General features: G+C 35.4%; 1 protein-coding gene across 1 annotated transcript in view; it reads left to right on the forward strand.

Annotated features, from left to right (window-relative positions):
- The first annotated feature begins 558 nt into the window (after positions 1-558).
- Positions 559-22,919, forward strand: part of CDH18 (cadherin 18) — a 990,219-nt gene continuing 967,858 nt past the window's right edge. The window contains exon 1 of the mRNA XM_073891068.1: positions 559-841. The gene's annotated coding sequence lies outside the window, so the exon portion shown is untranslated. The remainder of the gene's footprint in view (positions 842-22,919) is intronic.

Raw genomic sequence — 22,919 nt, forward strand, 5'->3', positions numbered from 1 at the left:
TTCTTTAATGCTCCCATCTATACAGGCTAACGAAGGCATTGTTGTTTCTAGCAAAATAAATAAATAAATAAAAGTCAGTGTATGCAATTTTTCTCTGGAGTTTTTTTCTTATATATTTAAGTTAGAAAGATTTTATCAGAATGCATCTCTGTAGTACTTTGTAAATGATGATGAACAGCAGGTATGTAATTCTAAATTACTATAAGCAGGATAAGAAGGGGTAAATTAAAAAAAAATGCTAAAATCTGCAATAACACTAAACTTGCTTTGAGCCTCTGCCCTCTCAAACCCTATCTCTAAGGGAGATAAAATAATGAAAAATACTTCTCTAAACTGCTTACAAAACTCTTATTGTTTGTACCACTCTTGGAAAAGACTCTTGGGACGAGCAGCGGAATCCTTGCTATTGATTGGCTGGTTAAATAGAGGACTATTATCTTCCGACAGGCTGGATTGATTACACAGAGGCAGCAGCAGGGGTCAGGACTCAGAGCGGAGTGAGCGTCAGGGTGAAAAAGAGAGAGAGGGAGAGAGAGAGAGAGAGAGAAGGAGGAACGCAAGGTGGGGAGGAAGCAGTGCACGTTTCATAGCATCACTATGTGACTGCTGGTGCCGATTAGCTTGCTTCCTTGCTTTCTCAGCCAACAACTTACTGAGATGCCTTTTCTTTTACAAGAGGCTGTCAGCTTGGAGCCCCAGCAAGAAATAACAGACTTCACCTTGGAATAGTTCCTCTCACTCCTGCATCATTAAAGAGGATTTTGAAAAGAAAACAAAAATCAAGCCCCCTTGCCAGCCCCACTTTTCTCCAGAAACGAACAGAAAGAGTTACATGCTTCAGGTAAGGAAATTAAATTTTTTATCTCTGGATTCCTTTTTAATCATTCCCGGTAAAATATGCCCTAGCTTTGCAGGCTTTAAAAACTGAGTTTTCAGAGATGTATTAGAGTAAATGCAATGCATAGGCATGTGGATTTAAAAAATGTGTTGATACATGTTTATATGAATATATTTGCTATTTTATCTCCAGGTACATATAAGTTTTATTTATAAGATCACTAGATTGTAAGTTTATATAGCAGATACTCTGTATGAAAAAAAAAAGAAAGAACGAAGCGAAGTCCACACTAAAAAGAGCATTTTCGGTGACAGCCTTATAATATGTTCATGTATATTGTTCTTAGCTGTGAAACAACTTTGGGAAATAATAGCATATCACAAAAGTACCATTACTGTGTTAACTGTGTACTATTCAATTCCATGCAGACGTAGAAGCTACAATGTTTTCAGTGATTGTCAGTTTTTTTTTTCTGTGTCTGTCCTTTGCAGTCTTAACTCTTCAACATAAACATGATGTCTCTTAAATGATGTGACATGAGACTGCCATTTTATTATAGCTAAGTTATTGAGGGCTAGCATTTGGTCTTAAGAAAGTACTGAGCTAATGCAAAGAAATATGTCTCTGGAGATGTTTAGCTCTTCTAGATTCCATAGCTAGAGCTGCAGTCAGTTCCATCAATTAATATTTTAAATGTCACTGATGGTGTATGCTGGTAAAGTGTCTATGAACATATAGAAACTTTGCACATATTGAAGTCTTTGCTGGGAACTGGATTTTTTTTTTTTTCTTGAGGGAAGCAATTGGATGGCATAAGAATAGGAATCACAGGCTGGAGCAATGCAGTACTGATGTAGTTGATTGACCTTAGGTTTACAGGTCGACTGTTAAAGAGGTAGCATTGTGATAACAGATGAAAATGATTAATTTCATCCTTACTGGAACTAACATGGTCTACGGCATTTTGGATGTCAATTTATTTGCTTTTGGGTCAATGAAGAGAGATATTTTCTCCTGAGCTACTCTGGTTGTGTTTTTGACTAAAGTTCCCTGAGTCACTAATCAAAGATCAAACTGCTGGCTGTGATAAGTCGGCAAAACTTTTTAAATATGTTGTTCAGTGTCTCAAATAATAACAAGATTGCCAGTACCCTTGGGAGCCAGCGTAGCTGAAGTTAGGAATATTACATACTCTGAATGCCTGTATTTGCATCTGTGTTTAACCCTTGCTTGTATTTTAAATATAACTACGTATTTGATGAACACAATTTTTTATGACCTCTATTTTGTCTTTTAAATGTGCAGTAATGTTTTAATGTTTCATAATAATATAAATATTATAGCTATTTAGATATTTACATTTACATCACCATATCAGAAAGGAATAACTGTTATAAATTTTTAAAGGACAGTTTGTCTAAGAGAATAGAAGTGTGTATTAAAGAATATTAAATATTTTTGTCTTTGAATTGAGTCATTTGACAAAACAATATATGCATCTCTTTTGAGAATTTTGAGTATTGAGTGTTTCAAAAATTAATACCAAACTATTGACTGAGGAAGGTGGCAGGTACTACAGACCATACATTTATATTTATATATATACATGTAGTTTATATATAGCATACATATGCAAATACTATATTAAATCCCCGCATGACCTTTGTCATAAACCTATTATAATCTTGTTTAATTATTGATTTGCATATGTTACAATATTTATGTTAACTTTTTATCCAATTTATCCAAAACTTTATTTTTAATCTTTCCATTTTATTGTTTATTCAAACAATCTGACATATCTCCTCAAATGATATAATTAAGATTTAACTAATTCATCTAGTCATTTTTAAATTTAATGCATAGTAATTTAAAATTCCATAATTTTTGTTGCAATAATCTTAAGTGTCTAACCTAGTTATACAGCCCAGTTACCTTATAGTGCTTATCTATGGGTTATATTGAGGTATACTCCATAAAGAAAACTAATTCTTAATTGCACTATGTGTTTTTTATAAGACCATTAGTATTTTAGCATAGGTAGATGTAAATATCCATACTTATTTTTTTCTATGAATAGACATGTTTTTCCCTTAAAAAGACTTTTAAAATCATTTCTGAACTATGTGCATCTTGCACTTAAGCATTCTTCTTAGCTTATCTTAAATGTTACTTTGATTCTCTCTTCCTTTTTTTATCTTACAAATTCTGTAACTACTCCTGTGAGAAATTTAATCCCCCAATCTTCTTAATAGGACATTGTCCCATGATTGGCAACAAAAGCAAGTTCTTTTTTAAATAACATTTTACACTTATAGCTATGTAATTCATATGGCTCCAGCATTCCAGATCAGTGCTCCTCAGCAAACATGATCAAGGCAGACAAGTGTTCTAATAGTCATGCATAGAGGTGTCAGGCTGAGTCTGAAATCTAGCAGCTTTTTTAATCAATTCGGTTTTCACTTTTCTTTGCATTTAGGGGAAGGCTCCGTCTGACCCTTTATGCAACATTCCAGTTACTTCCATCATATCAGATATCTTTTAGCCATAGTTAAGCAAAAAGAATCAAGAAAGTGCAACCTCTTCTGTTTTTATAGGTATCTGCACCATTAGGGGGCTCTTTCTTCCTATGTTATACTCAGCAAACCACTGAGAGAGACTACATTGCTTCCTTAAAGTATTTTCTCTGTGTTTAGAACATGAGTGCTGCTTGAAGTAGGTTTCTCCTACTCCCACGGACAGAAGCATTTCAGATGAATGAGAATGTCTTATTTTCATGGGAAGGTGCATTTATCCTATGCTGTCTGAATTCATTCTCTTTCAAATATTCTTGTATATAAAATGTTTTATCTTTGAAAATAACAATGGTTTGAAATAGTGAAGTGACCAGTGTTAGACACATTTAAAGATTGTATGTTATGCAGCTAGTATCATGAGAAATGTTAAAGTAAGGAAGAACTGCAGGGAAGAAAGTTCCTTTACAATCTGCAAATATCTGAGAGAGAATGAGTGGCTCGGGCTCACCTGCAATTTGCTTCCAGCAAAAGGGAACAGCAGGTAGCAAAAAGAATATTACTTGTTTTCTACAAAAATAGAATGGAAAGATTGAAAATAATAGGATGGTTTCACTAGCCATTCCCATATAGGACATGTATTTTTAAATTCCAATTTTTTTTTCCTTATTACAGTATATGAAGTTTTCATAAATATACACAGAGGGTGCTACAGGCAGCTGACTCTGGGGAAAAGGAGCTTCCTGCATCCCTTTGAAAGCCATGCATATTGAACTGCACTGCAGACTTTCTTACTAAGTGGAAACCCATTTTCCTCCAATACCCACAGCTGCTAAAGATGACCCCTGATGGCAGGAGTTGTTTGGGGAGTAGTCAGCACTTAACATCTCCATGCAAAAGTGATCTATTTAGTGGGTCTAGGATTTTTATCAAATGATGCCATCCCCATGGAACGAGTGAGACGTGTCATATCCTTGTGAGAGGTATTTCTTTTGGGAAGTAAGAGAAGGGGAAGTATTTTGAGCAGTGAATCATGGGTTCCAATCATTTATTGAAAGGTTCATTGATTTAGCAGGGTAGAAGAATAGTTGCTTAAATAAAATGAGACGAAGGAAGTGGCACCGATCTTTCTTTGACGGGTATTTTGGAAATAAGCATGTAAGCATTTTATTCTTTGTTTGAAAAGGTGCATACCTTGAAAAGATTAAATTTTGAATGCAACTAGTATAATATACACAGTTGTGTGGGGATCATTCCAAGTCCTTCGGGAACAGGCTGGTATATACTCTAATTCAGGTCTCTCTTACAAAGTTAGCTTTTGGTAATATGAATTACTGGGTAATAAGCCTTGAGTGGGAATCCTAAGGCTACCGATTTTATGTAGTAAGTATTAAAAATATTTTAAGGACTTTAAGTTTCTTCTAAGAAAGAGGTCGTGTTTTATTTTAAAGTAGGACAGCATTGAAGATGGGGAAAAGGGCTAAAATTGAAAATAATGAAAATGCATTGACTGTACATAATTTATGTATGTTGCAAAATTTTACCCATAAGATAAATGTAACAATGCAAGTTAAATATTTGTGTTTTCTATTTAATGGTAAAGAAGTGGACATGTCACTTAAGTGTATTGGTTCGATATCTCACATGGGATAAGAGAACACTCTACAGAAATGTGAAAAGTGGGCAAATCAATATTAGTAAATACTGATATGATGGCCTAATATCAGATTTCCAAAGGAAGCAAAATAGCTCTTTCCTATTGAGTTTAATCTAATATATTGAGATAGATGATGTTGATAATTAGAAAGCAGAGTCTGTTTATATTTATTGTTGTTGATATTACCATTCTCCAAATCACACTCTCCAAAATCATTCCTGGACCTATTCAACTTTGTGAAACTCTGTGTGTGCATGGCTGGGTGAAAATATCTGTGTGTGTATATATGGATATCATCGTTTTTTATAGAGTTTGAATTACATGAAAATATAATCACATTTACTGATGACATGTGTTCTATGTTTTCCATTTCCTACCTTAATAAATGATCCTCACTGTGTTCAATTCCTCCCCCACCACTAGTTCACATACATATACAGAACATATGATTATCTCTAGATATTTTATATTATAATTTGCTGAGGTATGACCTAGATTGGTCCATATTATGCCCCTTCTAATTGTCAGTATTTTCTGTGCATTATGACTATATCTTGAGTCATGCGACTGAATTCTTAAACCTTGTTGTTTACCAAATTCCAGTCACTTTAAATTGTAAATGAGAGGATTTGGGCACAGAATTACTGACACTAATGGAAAATAATGTATTAGACCAGTACATACATTTTATTAATTATAGAGTGGATAATATATAAGTAGAAATAAGGGTCTTACTATTTGTCTAGAAGCTACACAAATGCTACTCATCTCCAGTTACCCATTCATACCCATGCTTGACAGAAATGAAGTGGGAGAAGATCCAGTAGTAAACCATAAGGTATAATGATTGACAGTTTAGAGCAGGCATGGCCAATGGGCTTCCAACATCTAGGCCATACACATTTTGTTAAATGAATAGACTTAAATTTTTAGATCAGTTTTAGGTTTACCAAAAAACGAGAAGAACATAGAATTCCCATATACTCCTCCACCTCCATCTCCCTTACCCTGCTAGTTTTCCCTGTCATTAATATCTTGCCTTAGTGTGAGACATCCCTTACAATGAAGGAGCCATTATTTACAAATCATTCTTAGCTAAAGTCCATAGTTTACCTTAGGGTTCGCTCTTTGTATTGTATATTCTTTGGGCTCTGACAAATATATAAGGGCATCTATTCACCCATACAGTTACACATAGAACAGTTTCACTGCTCTAAATTCCCCTATGCTCCACCTGAATAGGTTTTTCTCTCTCCCTTCCTCCCTCTGAACCTCTGATCTTTCAACTGTCTCCATAGTTTTGCCTTTACAAGGATGACATGTTGTTGGAGTCCTACAGAAGGCAGTCTTTTCAGGTTGGCTTCTTTCACTTTGCAGTATGATTTTCTGTGGTTTCTCCATGTCTTTATGGGCCTTGATAGCTCATTTCTTTATATTGCTGAAAAATATTCCATTGTATAGATTAACCAATGCATTTATCCGTTCACCTACTGAAGGACATTTCAATTGCTTCCAAGTTTTGACAATCATGGATAAAGCTGTTACAGATATCCCTATGTGGGTTTTTTTGTGTGAACATAGGTTCTTAATTCATTTGGGTAAATACCAATGAGCATGATTGCTTGTACATGTGGTAAGAGTGTGTTTAGTGTATCAAACTGTCCTTGGAAGTGGCTCTATTATTTTGCATTCTCACCAGCAGTAAATAAGAGTTCCCATTGCTCCACATCCTTGCCAGAATTTGGTGTTGTCAGTGTTCTAGGTTTTAGTCATTCTAATAGATGTATAGTATATCTTGCTGTTTTCGACAATACTTTTGATTGGTAATAACTACTTCTGCTGTATGGAGAATAATTCTAAGGCACATCATGGATCTTCAGGAAATATGTCCGTAATTAACTGGCAATCTTTCTTTGCTAGTTTTTTTTTTTTTTTCCTTTTGCAGAATAGGATATGTGTGTGTGTTGGGGGGGAGGCAAGTTAGTCCATATTTGTAACACATATTTGCTATTCATAATTTAGTGCTCTGGTAGAATGAATAATGAATGAATAAATTAGAGCAATCAAATAATTCAATCCCATATTTGTTGATTATCAGATAGCAACAATAACTTTATTTTTAAAGCACTATGGTTGAATTAAGGAACACAAGTAAGCATTTTAAATTTCATATTATACTTTCTAGACCTATTTCTCTTGTGGGTAGAAATAGCTGGCTTCATATTGCATATAATAATCCAAAATCCTCAGGCAGATTGAGATTCTTCATAATCTGGCCTTGACTAAAGTTTCTGACATGATTGTTGATTACTCTGGGCTCAAGCTAAGCTGTATTTTCCCTGTCCTCCAATGCGCTCTCAAATTTTGCCTCTGATAATCTTGCTTTGATTGGTCTTTCTTGACTTCTCTGCTAATTCAAACATTACCAATCTTTCTACAAATCCTTGGGAATTCTTCTGTTAATCACCTAAGACCTTGTATTATTAACTAAACATTTATTGTGTCTGTACCCCTTCCTTCTATTCAAACTGTATGATTCAGAAATGGAAAGAAAATCCTTTGTAATTTTTCCAGTCCTCACAGTGCAATGTCCATGCTATTTATTAATGCCTATCAGTTGAAGAAATATTTTTTAAATGTTCATATTAGCACAAAATATGTAAGTGATTTTTGAAGATGTTTTCATGTCTCTAATTTCCTCTCCTTCTCCTGACCCGTTTTCTTTTCATTTAAAAGGAGGGTAATACAATTAGCTAAAGGTCTTCTGATCCTCACGTGATGGTTGATACCTATAAAACTTGTATCCATGCTGCTGAACCATCCTGCACCTGCTTTCCTGACTATTCATTCAACAGCATGCACTTGTATTATGCTAGTTAAGCTACTATGTGTACAACTATTACAGAGAGAAAGCACCATGGATGAATATATTGGGTCATTATGCAATGTATATAATTAGAGATGCCTCAGAAAACAAAATCTACAGTGTTTGGTAAAAGAAAACACTTTAAGGCAGAGAGTACGAGGTAGGGATTTGTCTATGCTCCCTTTTGGGGCATTGATTTGAATTTGAAAGATATTGAAATGAGAGCCAAAGGATTGGACTATTTTGCTAACATGCTAATTAAATTTTGGAAGGTTTCTTGAAACAATGCACAGATAAAAGTCTGTAGGAAGCATAAATAAAACGCTAGTATCTGAAGATGTTTAGAGTTCCTGCAAAAGAACAGATAGGAAAATCATTTAAAATGTCATTGTCTTATGTGCCACCAATTCCTTTGTGAGTTACTATGTGTTTTGGCATATTTATTCCTTGTAAATCGACTTATATTCTCTAATGCCCTTTCTTGATGTTCATTTAATAATTTATTGTGCATTTAATGTTCTATTTCATAAAGTTTGGTTGTTGGCTGATAGAGGTACCCAGCGTATCATGTCCACCATCTAGTTATGGACTGCTTCTGTTATAAATCAATATAACTTCAACTTTTTGGCTGGAACTAGAGAGCTTTTCAATTCATTGACAAGAATACTCCTTGATAAACTGTTCCTTAAATCTACTGAGGACAGAACACTGTGACCCATAGCAGCAAAATTATCACTGAGAACACTAGAAGTTCACCAGAATAAATTTCTGAAGCTCAATTTTGAAATTCTTTGATAAAGAGAAAAGGGAATTGTCAGTTGAATTTCAGATTCAGGTCTTTCTGTCTCTGAAGCACGTTTAAAAAAAAAAAAAAACACTGTTGTATCATCGCTCTTACTCTAGAACCACGGAGAAACTTTTTGTTTGTTTTTAACATCCATAAGCTTGAGTTTCATCCTCTCCATAATAAGAAAAAATAATGGTATTTATCTTCTAGGGTGATCCAAGGCTTCAGTGAGATCATACAGGTAGAAAGCTTATAAGAGTGACTGACATAAACATAGGCCTAAAAACAACAGTCCAATTGATATTTATATTGAATGTTTCTGAATCCACAGTACTCAAAAAACCATCTAAAATATCTTCTTACTGTCATTCATTCAATCATTCAAAAAACATTGCTGGGCAACTAGTAGGTGTGATGTATTATTCTAACTATATGAGTGGCTATAAAGATGTATGAAGAATAGATTAGGGGTTTCCCTAATAAATAAAAGAAATGAAACCATGCCAGCAATTAAACACTTGGGAGTTTTGTTTTGCTTTTTATTTCCAAAATTGCCCCTCCATCCTCTAATGTGGGGGCAGAGGCTCTTTAGACAGTGTTTCTTCTTTTCCAGCTTGTTTCCCATTTGATTCTAGCCAAGAATGTGCTAGAGCGAGATGGAAGGCAGGAGGATGGCAAAGACCTCTCTCTTTCCTCTGCTTGCTGCCGTTGTCAGTATTACCTCACGGGGCTATTCACCTCACCAGCAGCAGTTGATTCAACTAACATTTGCTTTGCTCCCCACTGCTTCTAGTACTCACAGAACTAGCCTCATTTTGCCCATCAAGTGGTTACACCTGACAAGCAGTGCCCTTTTCCGGCCACCAGGGGGCACCTTCTCCCTCTTTTAGGTACTTCGCAACCTCAAAAAGTAGTAGCTGTCCTTGAGAAAAGAAAACATTTCAAAGTCCTTTGTTAAAAAAAAAAAAAAAAAAAAAGGAGGGATCTACCTCCAGACAAAGCATGTAAATTAGACGTTTGTTCATTTCACTTTTTAAAAAGGCTTTATTTGAATATGAAAGAAACCTAAGAATTCTCTGTTCCCTGAGCCTTAAGAGTAGTAGCTGTTTCAAGCATTTACTAGCTCTTACTGTTTTCTTGCATTTTCAGTTTTCCAAGATGTAAAATAACTGTTGTGATTTCTGTTCTCCTGATTCAATACTGACTGGAATGAACAGTTGATACTTGAAGTGGATGCAAGAAGAGTTGATAACAAAAATGGAATGGGATACCCATATTCCGTCTGGGGAATTGGTTTGATCATGTCCCTAAGCTTGAGCACGATACTAAACTATTTGCTAAAGGCAAATGGGATACTAGTAATCCATATAGCATGCGGTGGCTTCCCTATTAGCCAGATAACCAATCATGTTTCCCTGTGATAAAGGGTCTTCTGAGGTAAAGCTCTAGAACTTATAACTGTCCTTCACAATTTATTCATAATGGTGATTACAAGGCTTTAAGGTGGAATAATTGTTTCAACTTCTCTTGAGAGCTTATAGATGAACAGAGGACAAAACACATACACAAACCTGTGACTTTAAGTTGTTAGATCGAATCATTGCAAGAAAATCAGAAAGCTTCAAAGGCGATCTGAATGGGTTTGGATTAAGCTGAGAAACTTGAAATCCTGTCTCATTAGCTGAAGAAGCCTTACTTCTTTTGAGAAGATTACCCTTCTTTTGCTTGATGATCCCATAATAATTCACTGGAGGGATTTTTCTCTGCAAAGGTTGTCATTTTCCTCAAGACTCACTGTCCTCCCTTATTATCTCCTGACCCATAATAAAAGTCAGAATTCTTCTAGAGTTCAGTATAATTGAGAAGAATACATGCAAAATCTGACCTAAGAGGAGGTAACTCACACTTCAAAATAATTACAAGATTTTGCTAATTGATACCAGCAAGTCAGGGAGTATGTGAAGTAATGTATCCTAAGAGAATTAGACAAAGGATGACAAAATATAATAATGGATAAGGCTGAATTTATTATTATGGGGGCACCTAACAGAGATTCTTGATATAATAGGTTTTATTGCACATAAGAAAGTAGCACGAAGAGTTTATTTGGTAGGTTGACTAAAGTATATATCCAATAGTGACCTACATCTAAGGTTGAAATGCCATAACTTATTTATCGTAACACAGAAGAAAGAATATAAAGACTTGGAGAGGTAAGAATGTTGGAACAGATTTATTATGTGCAGACACTCTCCTTAATCTCTTCTACCTTACTCCCACCTAGAGGACTCAAAGGACACTGTCTCATGAAGACATTGAAATATCAATAGGAGGTGAGGATGCCAGACATTTCAAGTACGTACCACCTGAAACATTCTGTGGTGCTGTCACAGCAGATCAAACATTAGGGTGGGAGGTGTCACCATTGATTCTTCATTTGTCACCTTTGAGCTATATCAGTATATCCAATAGAGGGATTTCAGAGTAATAGAAACCAAGTAGATACACACCAAGGCTAAGATGATAAAATTATAATTAAACTGTAGGAACAAATTACTAATCAGTTTATTTTAACTTGCAGGGATCTTTGCTATTAGCCAACTGGTCATACTGTTACTACTAAAATTTTACTCAATATATACAACAACGACGTGTTTTGGTCTGTGATCAGGAACGTAACTGGAATTTCCACAATGGAGAATCATGGCTCCCTAAACAAGGCCAGTTCATATATCTGGAACTTTTTGAATGATAGGGACCAGCCACACTTCGTGAAGTATACATTGTACATTTTCTTCCATGCCTTCTTCAAAGAAACTCAGGGTCACTTACTAGGGCGACTGTACAGGGAGGGGAAGAAAATATAAATCCCTGAAAAGTTACACTCTGGCTCTGAAGTGATAATTGCTGTGATCCAAAATATGTGGTGACCTACCAAAGTGGGAGATTATGATGGTCGGGTGATGTAGGAAATTTTGAACTACATTTGAATCACAATGAACTCAGTTGTTAACCCACACTGTAGTTCTTTCCCTAATTCCTTAAAGTATACCTAACATCAGAATGATTGGATAATGGCAACATCCTTGCATTAGATTTTTAACCCTTAAAGAGAAGAAATTGGGGTGCCTGGGTGGCTCAGTTAGTTAAGCCTCCTACTCCTGATTTGGGCTCAGGTCTTGACCTCAGGGTCCTGAGACTGAGCCCTGCACAGAGCTCTGCACTGAGTGTGGAGCCTGCTTAAAGATTCTCTCTTTCCCTCCCTGCCCCCCGACTCGTGCTCCCTCTCTCTCTTTCAAAAAAAAAAGAGAAGATATCATTGGGGGAAGAGTCAAGTGAAAGTTTGGGGGAATTTTCTCCCCTCCAAAATGGCAAAAATAATACAGCATGTAATAATTACTAATAAGTAAATACATAATTAAACAAGTAAGTGAAGTAAGATGCTTTGCAAATTGTGGGAGACAATAATGAAGAAATCAGACAATAAAGAAGAAATCAGTTTCTTTTTTCTTTTTTCAATCTGAAAAGGATCCCAGAGAGCTTGATGTTTGAGTTGTCTCTAAAATGATGAGAAGAATGCATGAAAGAGTTGTGGGGAGAGGGAGGATATTCTAAATGACCAGGGAGGGTTAGGGGAAGTAGATGTAGTCTGGCATGGCTGGGATGTGGGGTTATCATGAAGATACAAAGGCTATTGGCTCTGGAAAAGTAGACAGGCAAACAGATTACCCAAGTATATTATGTATTATGCTCAGGAGTATGGATTTTGTGGATAAGTCTAAATATTTTTAAGTCATGTGGTAATATGATCTGATTTGCCTAAAAGGTATAAATAGTTCTCTTAAACATTAATAACAGTAGAATACATGTTCTCTGGGTCCTGTCTATAATTGCAGAATGTGGGGAACATATATTGGATATAAGCTTCTCTCCTAGCTTTGCCCATTTTAAATTTTAGCCTGAGTTTGATTAGAGTTCCATTTTGCTTCGGCTGATAACAGGAATCCATGGAGCTCTGTTGGGACCACTACTGTATTAGGTCTAATATAAATGAATGAGTTGCCTAAAGCAGTAGAACTTCCTCAACATACCAGTTGGTATTTTATGCATGCTAAGCATACTTTGGATTTGTTACAACCAGCTGTTCAATTTAGGCTTGTGATCGGGTATCTGAACTACAGCAGCAAAAGGTTTTCAAATCCAATGAACAGTAATTACAAAAATATTCACTAGCATTTAAGTGGTTTACTCATTTTATTTCATTTATTTAAAAAAGTTGAACTTCCTGTCAATACTTAAATGGAGGAATATTAAAGAGACACTCGAGACATACGTATGTACACAAGTATAAAAGAACATATCTATTCTATTAATGATTGAAAGGGTACTGCAAAATGTTCCTCAAACAAAATGTTGTTTGTCTAGAATATATGAACTTCTAATAGACTTTAGACTCTGTTTAGATGATACCTTCATATCTGTGCTCTCACAAACTTAACATGAGAAAACACTTTCTGTTGACACCACTAGGCTTTTCTGCACTCTACCCTGCCCACTATTTGTCAGCTGTATAGCAGTGGGAAAATAAGAATACCACTTGTTGTAAAGTCACATGCATTTTTGCTCTCCTGCTAAAAAGTACTATCCTATTAATCAACTCAGTGTGAAGTCAGACCTTCTTGCCACTTTGGAGTTTGAATTTCCATGCATTGTAGGTTAGAGTAGAATTGCCATTAATTAGGAGCTTATTAGAAATAACAGAAGTAAACCAACATCAGCTGAATTAATATCTTCATTTTTCACAAAACCCCCAAGTGACTATTAGGCACATTAAAGACTGAGAAGTATTAAACAAAATTAGCTATCCTATGATATAAACTTAATTTTTATTAGGTACTACTCATATGTTTTTCTGTTTTTACATAAGCATTCTGACTTGAATTAATTTTTGGTAACCATGCCTTTATATATTTCATATTATTAAAAAATTAATAATCCTGATTCATATTTTGCTTAACAACTGAAGTATATAAGACTGTTCTAAAGTGTTTCCTCAAATAATCCCCACTTTGATTCTAAGAAGACTCCTTAGGTATTAGTGAAAAATAATATCTAGTATTTCTTTGTGTATAACAATAAACTTCTATAGCACCTTGTCCCCAAGCAATTTTAAAGCTCTTGATACTAATTTCTCTTTCTCCTTTCAAGAGTTTATTACATATATTAACTATTATGAGTAAAAAATCAATTCCCACCAAATTCCTTTACCCTTTGTGTTTGTGAGTGCTCAAAGTAGGTCACCAATTTTTTTTTCTATTATAGATCTCTAGTTTTTATAAGACCGTGTCTTCTGCCTGTGAAGTTTATAATTAACATTTTCTAAATTTATCTGAAAATCTTTGAATATTGTTGTAAACATTTGCATCAGTTTAAGACTTGCAGTGCAAGTCTTAGCATAATATCATAAATGTCATGTTTTCAAATAAAAAATGCAGGGTGTCATTTTGTTTTGAATTCTTGAGAAAATCATGGGCTTCTTTTAGACAACAAATAAATTAATAATAAAGATATTACAAGTTAAGAATGAGTAAATGAGTTTTATATATATATATATATACATATAATTTTTAAAATTATAAACCTGGAATTATTTAGATTAAGGAAATCACCTTTTTCTATGTATTTTTTTTCCTTTTTAAATCTTCTTTGTTCTACCTACTCATCCATCCCTCCCCTCAACCCTTGGCAGCCACTAAGCTTTTTGTCTTCTCCATAGTTTTGCCTTTTCAAGAATATCATATAGTTGGAATTATACTGTAAGTAATCTTTTCAAACAGGCTTCTTTCAGTTAGTAAGATGCATTTAGGATTCCTCCATGTCTTTTCATGGCTTGGTAGCTCATTTCTTTTAGTGCTGACTAATATTCCATTTTTTCTGGATGTGCCACCATTTATTCACTTACGAAAGGATATCTTAAGTTTTATTGAAGTTTTGGCAATTATGAATAAAACTGCTGTATAACCATCCATGTGAGGTTTATATGTGGACATGCATTTTCAACTTGTTTGCTGGATAATATAGTAAGAGTAGTGTAGTTTTGTAAGAAATCTACAAATGGTGTTCAAACTGGCTGTACTATTCTGCATTTTACCAGTAATAAATGAGAATTACTTTTGCTCTACATCCTCACCAGCATTTGGTATTTTCAGTGCTCTGGATTTTGGCCTTTCTAATCTCGTTATTTTAATTTGCACTTTTCTAATGACATATGATGTGGAGCCTCTTTCATTTGCTTATTTGCAATCTGTACACTTTCTTTGGTGTGATGTCTGTTCAAGTCTTTGGCTCATTTTTAAATCAGGTTGCTTTTTAATTCTTGAGTTTTAGGAGTTCTTTGTATATTTTTAGATGAGTGTTCCCTGATCAGATATGTCTTTTGTAAATATTTTCTCCCAAGCTGTGACTTGTTTTCTCATTCTCTTGATATTGAATAAAATTTTAGAATTATTTAATTCATCAACCTGCTTGACAAACATCCATTTTGTGCCTTTGACAAAAAAACTTAATTTCTAATCTATCCCAAACTTAGTCTAATGAAGGAGACAGATTTTTTTTTTTTTAAATCAGCTCTAAATCCAAGAGTTGTCCTGAAGATCAGGCTATTTCTAACTGGGGGATCTGTTAAGGTTCCTTAGTGCAAGGAGAGCTCGTGGAAACGGAGATCTCTCTAACTCTAGGATCTTTCTACCACTGAATTACCTTTGACTCTTCTTTTAATGGATATTTGGTTTCTTTTTGCAGTGTTTAAAGTCATCAAGTGATTCCTAAATTATTTCAAACATTAAATATCACATGTTGGGGCGCCTGGGTGGCTCAGTTGGTTAATTGACTGCCTTCGGCTCAGGTCATGATCCTGGAGTCCCAGGATCGAGTCCCGCATCAGGCTCCCTGCTCAGCAGGGAGTCTGCTTCTCCCTCTGACCCTCCCCCCTCTCATGTGCTTGCTCTCTCTCTCTCACTGTCTCTCAAAATAAATAAATAAAATCTTTAAAAAAAAAATAAATAAATATCACATGTTATTTTATCAAATTATATTTGGCTTGAGATTTTCCATTGACACTTAATAAACCATTAGAAATGTGGTATAACTATGGCTATGGATCCAGGAATTTGGAATACAAATTCTAAAAATAGATTCTCTCTAACTATCTGAAAGTCATGAACGTCCATGGGAAGCTACATTATTTTAGGGCAAGTCCCTTTAAAAATCATGCCTGTCACACAAGAAATTTAGAGATCTGTGACAACACAGGAGCCTGATGGCAGAGAGAATGCTGATTCAGCCCTTGAATTTTCCATGAAGACTTGTCACCTGCACTTAGCAGCTGTTTTTTGCTTGGTTCACTGGAGCATGTGATGCTGAACCAAGCCATGGTTCAATAAAGTCATTTACAATGATCAACCCTCTGAGTGAAAGAGGTGATGAATCAACCAAAACTCCTTTAGGCAACAGACTTAGCAGGGAAATTTTGCACTTTGGGTAGTAATATATAATCAAATGAATCAGCAGACTGCACATCTCCCTAATTAATTTTACCACCTTTGGAGACAGCATACAACAAACTTTTAAATGCTTCCTTCCTTTATTAGGGATGTTAATGGTTAGATATCAAACTATGCAGAAAACTATTAAACCTTGACCTTGTAAATATTGAGACACTGGTTTCTTGGTATTTATATTATCAGGTTTGAATGTGATATTTTCCTATTAGAGTGAACTAAAAATCTGATGTTTAAAATTACTATAAAAGAGCATTATTAATTAACACTGTGATTAGATCATAGCAATTCCTCTTTTTGGAGTGTGCACTAAGTGTCATGAGCCACATGCTTTACATGTACTATCTCATTTAACCTACACAAGAAGCTGTGAAGCAGACGATGTATTTACTCACATCTGTGGAAGCTGAGTTGAAAAAAGTTAAATAATGTTCCCAAAGTTGTAAAGCTCATAGGTTGGTAATTAAAAACTTGAATATAGACCTCTTGGATTTGAAGTCACTGTTTCTCATCACTGCATTATGAACAATCAGTAACATGCCATTTATTTAGATACTAGCTTTCATAAAATTAATATGTATTTTCTGAAACTTTTTAGTTTCCAAAGCTCTTTTTAGCTGTTAGAGTGATTGCTAGATTATATTCCATAAGATATTTCAAAACTGATGCATGAATTAAACAAGAACTTGTTATATTTATGTTTTAATCATAAAAATGACACTTATTATTGAATAACAACAGTTAACATATATGCAGTCTGAAGAATATGACACCATGCTAAATGCTTACATGTATGATCTAACAATCCTCATATTAATACTGGGGAGGGAAGTGTTATCAAGCTATGATGAACTGATGTCTACCAAATAAACTTCCTAAGTTCAAATAGAGAGAATTATCACCAGAATTACATAGCTTTTCTGCATGAAAATTCTACATGTTAATCCGATCACAATTCTTTTTAAATTTATGTTTTCAAACAGTTTTTCATTTAGACACAATTGCGAGTGACTTCTGAGACAACTAGTGAGGTGGATTGTTTGGGTCCTCTGTGGGTGTTAATCTAAACTTCCCACAAACAATGTTTCTAGCTTATAGAGATTTATCAACTCAACAAGTATTTGTTTAGGGCCTCCCTGGACAAACATGTGGTAGGTTTCGTGAAAAGTTAAAATACTTTGTAAGGTGGGTCTTGCCCTTTAGCCGTTCATAAGTATTTTCAGAGGCATGATATAAGCACATATATCATGATATATTTGCAAATGCAAATAACACTGTCCTAATTAGATGAGTTTCCAAGACAGTGCAGTGCAACCCAAAGTAGCGCATGATACACGTTAAGTGAATTGAGTTCAGAAGGGAGAGAGCTCATTTGGGGCTAATGTGATCAATAGGGATGTAACAGGCAGAACAAATTGACTATATATAAAGCAGATGTCAGCTGGGGTTTGCAGTTTACTGTCAAAGTTGGGCTTATTTGAAATCACTCCATTTTCCACAGTTTCAAGCAGCGAGAGGCCCAAAGTTTTCTCTGCAAGGTTTATGAATCCATGGAAAAACACTATGCCCACATATAGTTCCTTCCAGTGTATGAACAATCTCTCTGGCCCGCGTCTTTTTTTTTTTTTTCCTTCTGAATTGCATGGATATGAACCTCATCTTTATCTCTTTTTGAGAACTACACAGATCCTTCCCAGATTTCCACAAATAAAATTAAAATGTAACAACACCTTCAAGTCATTTTGTGTGGATAATAGGGTTTAATTTGAGGAAAGATAGAAGGGGTGAGTACATTCTAGGGACACCACAAGCTAAGCATCAAATTATAGACACTCCTGTTAGGGATGTTTTCAACCAATAAACCACCAGAGGTTTTACTGTGGGGCCTTCATCCCATATAGTACATGGTTTCATGGCAGCTCAGAGGTGTTCCTAACTCTTTATAATTTCTCTACCTCACTCCTTACTTTCTAATTCACTTAAAACAATGCCAAGTTCTTTTCACTTTGCAGTCTGGAGCTATTCATTACTTTCTTGTTCTTACTCTCAAGCTCCCAGGCAACCCACAAAGGCCAAAAGCCATCTATAAAACAAGATACACTCTCCTTAGGAGGCACTTGTATTTTACATAGCTCTATATCCATATCTATATATTTTTCTCCTCTTAGCCCCAAGTCGAATTGTAAATGTGTCAAATCTTCCACTGAGTGGTCATTCTTTTTCAATGAACAGCTCAAGCTATTGGAAACCGAATAAAACCTATCTGTTTGTTAGAGGCGTCTGGGTGGCTCATCAGTTAAGTGTCCAACTCTTGATTTTGGCTCAGGTCATGATCTCAGGATGATGAGATGGAGCCCTACTTCGGGCTCTGCGCTAGGTGTGGAGACTGCTTGAGATTCTCCATACTTAGCATCTCTCCTCAAAAACAAAAACCATATCTGATTGTTATAAAATTATTTGTATCAAGCCAGAGTCTGTGTCTCTGTAATTTCCCTTACTTGGCCTTAGAATTTTCCCTTGGACCACGCAGCAAATGTCTAATGCTCCCACATGTAATTTCCTCATTTGTTTGAACTGTCTCCATGTAAACCTTCATCATCCGACTCCCTCTCCTTTAAACCTTTTTCCATATGGTGCCCCTAAAATATGGTGGCCAGAGCTGAACACAATGGTCCAGATTTTGTCTTATTAGTGAAGGACAGAGCATGTCCTTGATTTGAAATACAACACTTGTTAATGAAGACATTTACTCATTTTTTATAGCTACAAAGCAATCTATTGAATTTATTGACAATGATTTCTGTTTTCCTCACATGCGTTGCTGCTATATATCTCTCCGATCATGTTTTTATATAACTATCATGATGTAAAAATTCTCGTTCTTATTTTCTTTACTCTCAAATTTTGTTCTTCAATCTCTTGATTCAATTAATTCTTTTGGATTTCTCCACTTCCAAACTCTGGTTTGTATTATTTTTAACATTCTATATAAAATATTTCTAATTATATATGAAGCAAAAGAACAGTAAAATATTTCTCATGAAACTGATAATGGCCCATCTTTATTTCGTGCCTATTACTATCAGGAATATGAACATACATGACAGCAGTTTCCTAAAGTAGTCTTTTTTGACAATCTCATATTTTAATTTAGGAGTTCTAATGAGTATTCTTATTCTTTAAAGCTTCAAATAAATACACTTTTTTTCCTTTCAATAGTTGTTTTCTCAGCTCCAAGGTATATTGCTAAGACAACTCCTTTTAAATTATAAGGTAATATATCCTCCTGATATTCCCAAACAAGAATAGTTACCCAATGTTACCCAGTTACAAAAATGTCCCCAATTTCCTAAAATCATTCCATTTCTCCGTCTGTTTTAAAGGAGACATTTGTTTACAAAAATCCTAAAAATTATGCAAACATGTATTAATCATGCATTGATAGTTATTATTCAAAACTACTTACTTTCTAAATTTTAGGCTCTAAATGAGTCTCCAAAGGGTAAAATAGAATGAAATGGAGCAAAAGATGCACTGATGTTTTCAAGGAGGCCAAGGTCTAGTGGAAGGAAAAGATAATTTACACAGATAATGACTTATGTACTGAGTGGTGAATCTTATGCTAAGGTTATGTAAAAGGTAATGCTGGAGCATGTAGGAATGAGCACATGAGGGTGGAGCAATGAGAGAAATGGGCTTGTTTGAGAAAAGTGCATGACCATTTGACAGGGAATGGAGTATCTAGAATTTGAGCTTTTCAAAATGATTGACCCCTGTGACTTTTAGGATCTTGTGTAGCTCTCAACTCTGACACATCCGTGTTTTCAGCAGAGAGTGACAAATTAAATGTGAAGGGTTTTTTTTAGATCTTAACACTTTGATGGGTGGTTACACATTTTAGCCTGCAGTTTGTGACAGCAGGATGAAGTGAGTTTCATTGCTCTTAAAATACGTATACGCTTTCCCTAGAGACAGTGAGAGGATCAGATTTTCCTTTGAGATACAATATTCTGTTAGTGTTATAGAGACTGACTAAAAGTATGAAAAACATTTAGAAAAACACAAAGAATCAGTGACAGTTTGTAATGATGAAGTAAAGGAAACAAAAGATCAAGATGATTCCCTATTTTCTGGCTTAGGAAATGGGTAGGAGTATACATACATTGCATATATGGAAGGTAGGGACAGGTTGAAAAGCAGTGGGATGAGAGCTTTGATCCGGAGTATTATGAGATTGAGATATGTGGGGAGATGCGCATGTGAGTTCAATAGCACTTGCAGAACTTAACGTGAAACCTCAGGAGAAGTGTGGCAGTAACAATCATTTACATATAATAGATGAAACTGTAGGGTTGGCTGGTATTAGCTGAGGGGTAGAGTCACGGCAACCAGCACCATGGAAAATTAGAGTGTTTAAGAAGAATAAAGTTAATATAGACTATGAAAGAATGTTAGGAAAGCAAAAGGAAATTTAAAGCAATCAATGCCTAGAAGTCAAGAAAGAAGATAATTTGAAGGAAGGTCCAAGTTATTTATTGCTTTGTAGCACACCAGTCTAAGTGTGAGGACTTAAAATATCACCTATCATACCAGTATTTCTTAGGTTTCTGTGTGTCATGGATTTGGGAAAGGCTTGGCTTGGTGGCTCTGGTTGAAGTTCTCTGATGTAGTTGCAGTCATATGGTGGATGGAGGGGCAGCATCTGGGCAATGTCTTTGTATCTGTCTCTTTTCATTAGTCCCAAAGCTTCTCCATGGGATCCCTTCACATGAGCAATTCGGGCTTCCTTTCCACAAGACAGCTTCAGGACAGTGAAACTGCTTACATGGTGGCATAGAGTTCTAGTTCAAGATTTCCAGCTAAGAAGCTGCATATATTGCCTTCTAATACCTAACCTCAGAAGTTATCCAGTGTCATTTCCACAGTTTATTGGTTGCAGGCTCATGGGGATTAAAGTGAAGAGGATATGATTCTACCTCTTGACGTGGAAATGGCAAGATTCTGGAAGAGCATGTGGAATGGAAGAAACTGTTGCTATCTTTTGAAAATTCAGTGTGCAACATGAAGAAAGAGACTTGGAATGTTGCATGCTCTGGAGACCTGAAGTATATGGCAATGGCTAAAACATGCCTATTAGGTTTAGCCATGGCAAGGGGGCAAAACAAGGAAAAAACAAGGTTTCAGTGACTGTAGAATTGAATAGGAGGTAAGGAAGTAGTGAGAGACAGTCTAACAATTTTATTTATAAATATTAAAGATAAAAAACAGAGTAGACTAATATAGTAGGTTAAGCCTTACAAAGATTAGATGTTTTAATAAGGGAAAGACTTGAGTGTGTTTATATGCTGAAGGGCAAGTATGTAGAACATGGATTGGCAAGTTATAGCCCTTGGATCAAGTCTGGCCTATGGCCTGTTTTCCTAAATAAAGCTTTATTGGAACACAGCCACATGTTTGGGCTTCAACGACATAATTGATTAAACAGAGACAGTTTGACCCACATACTCTAAAATATTTACTATTTAGCACTTCATAGAAACATTTTGCTAAACCCTGATCTAGGAGAGAAAATGGTAGAAAATATATGAAAAAAAAATGAGAATTACTTGGTAGAGCAAGATTCTTGAAGAGTTGAAAATCTGTAGGATCCAAATATCTGGCCACATTTTTACTAACGGAGCAGCTAGTTGATAGTAGGCACTGAGAAGTATTTGTTGAAATTATGATTATATGAATGAGAACAACAACATTACTAACAACTCAATCACACATTCAACAGTGAAAAACAAAAGAATAACTATTGATCCAGATGTCTGTTCCAGTGAAGTGTGGTGTAGAGTAAGAAAGCTGGTATGAATGGGTTGTTATGTTCTGATCCCTACTTTCCCTTTTACTTAGTAAAGTTACTTATCAGTTTAGTGTGAATGGAAAATAGAGCTCAGTCCTATGAAATATGCAACTTGAGGTCCCAATGAAATTAATAATTTTTTTCCGAAACATAGAAGAGTTAACTTTGTTCACCTGGTGGAATTACTTCCTGCAGTGAGTACCCTGCGACTACCTGGGACATTTAACCTGTAGTCCACCTTCCTAAGAAATCTAGTCAAGGTGGTTTTTTACCATGATTCTTCATCTGGAACAGATGGTGTGTTCATCTTCACAGTATGTTCTCAGAATTAATAATAATAATAATAATAATAATAATTTTATAATACATCCAATAAATGGTAGCCATTGTTTTAGTTGTTGTTTGTTTGTTAGCTTTAGAAATCACTGATAAGCCAGGTAGAGTAGCGTGATGATTGAAGAGTTTTGACAAGAAACTGAATGAGAGAGGGCGCCTGGGTGGCTCAATCGGTTAAGTTTCAGCCTTCGGCTCAGGTCATGATCCCAGGGTCCTGCGACAGAGCCCAGTATCAGGCTCCCTGCTCAGCAGGGGAGCCTGCTTCTCCCACTCCCTCTGCCTGCAACTCCCTCTGCTTGTGCCCCCCCTCTTTCTGTCAAATAAATAAATAAAATCTTAAAAAAAATCTAAATGAGAAGAAAAAAAAGAAAAACTAAATGAGAAGGTTGTCAACATGAATGAAAAGAGGCACTGATTGATATATTCCAAATAAATAGTGAAGAATGGTTATGACCTGTCCTATGTAGTAGAGAAGAGAGGTGGAGAAATGGAGAAAAAGAGAATTCTAAGATTGT

The sequence above is a fragment of the Callorhinus ursinus genome, unplaced genomic scaffold, assembly GCF_003265705.2.
Source record: "Callorhinus ursinus isolate GAN/ISIS: 27379988/994484 unplaced genomic scaffold, GSC_fseal_2.0 scaffold3, whole genome shotgun sequence".
NCBI lineage: Eukaryota > Metazoa > Chordata > Mammalia > Carnivora > Otariidae > Callorhinus > Callorhinus ursinus.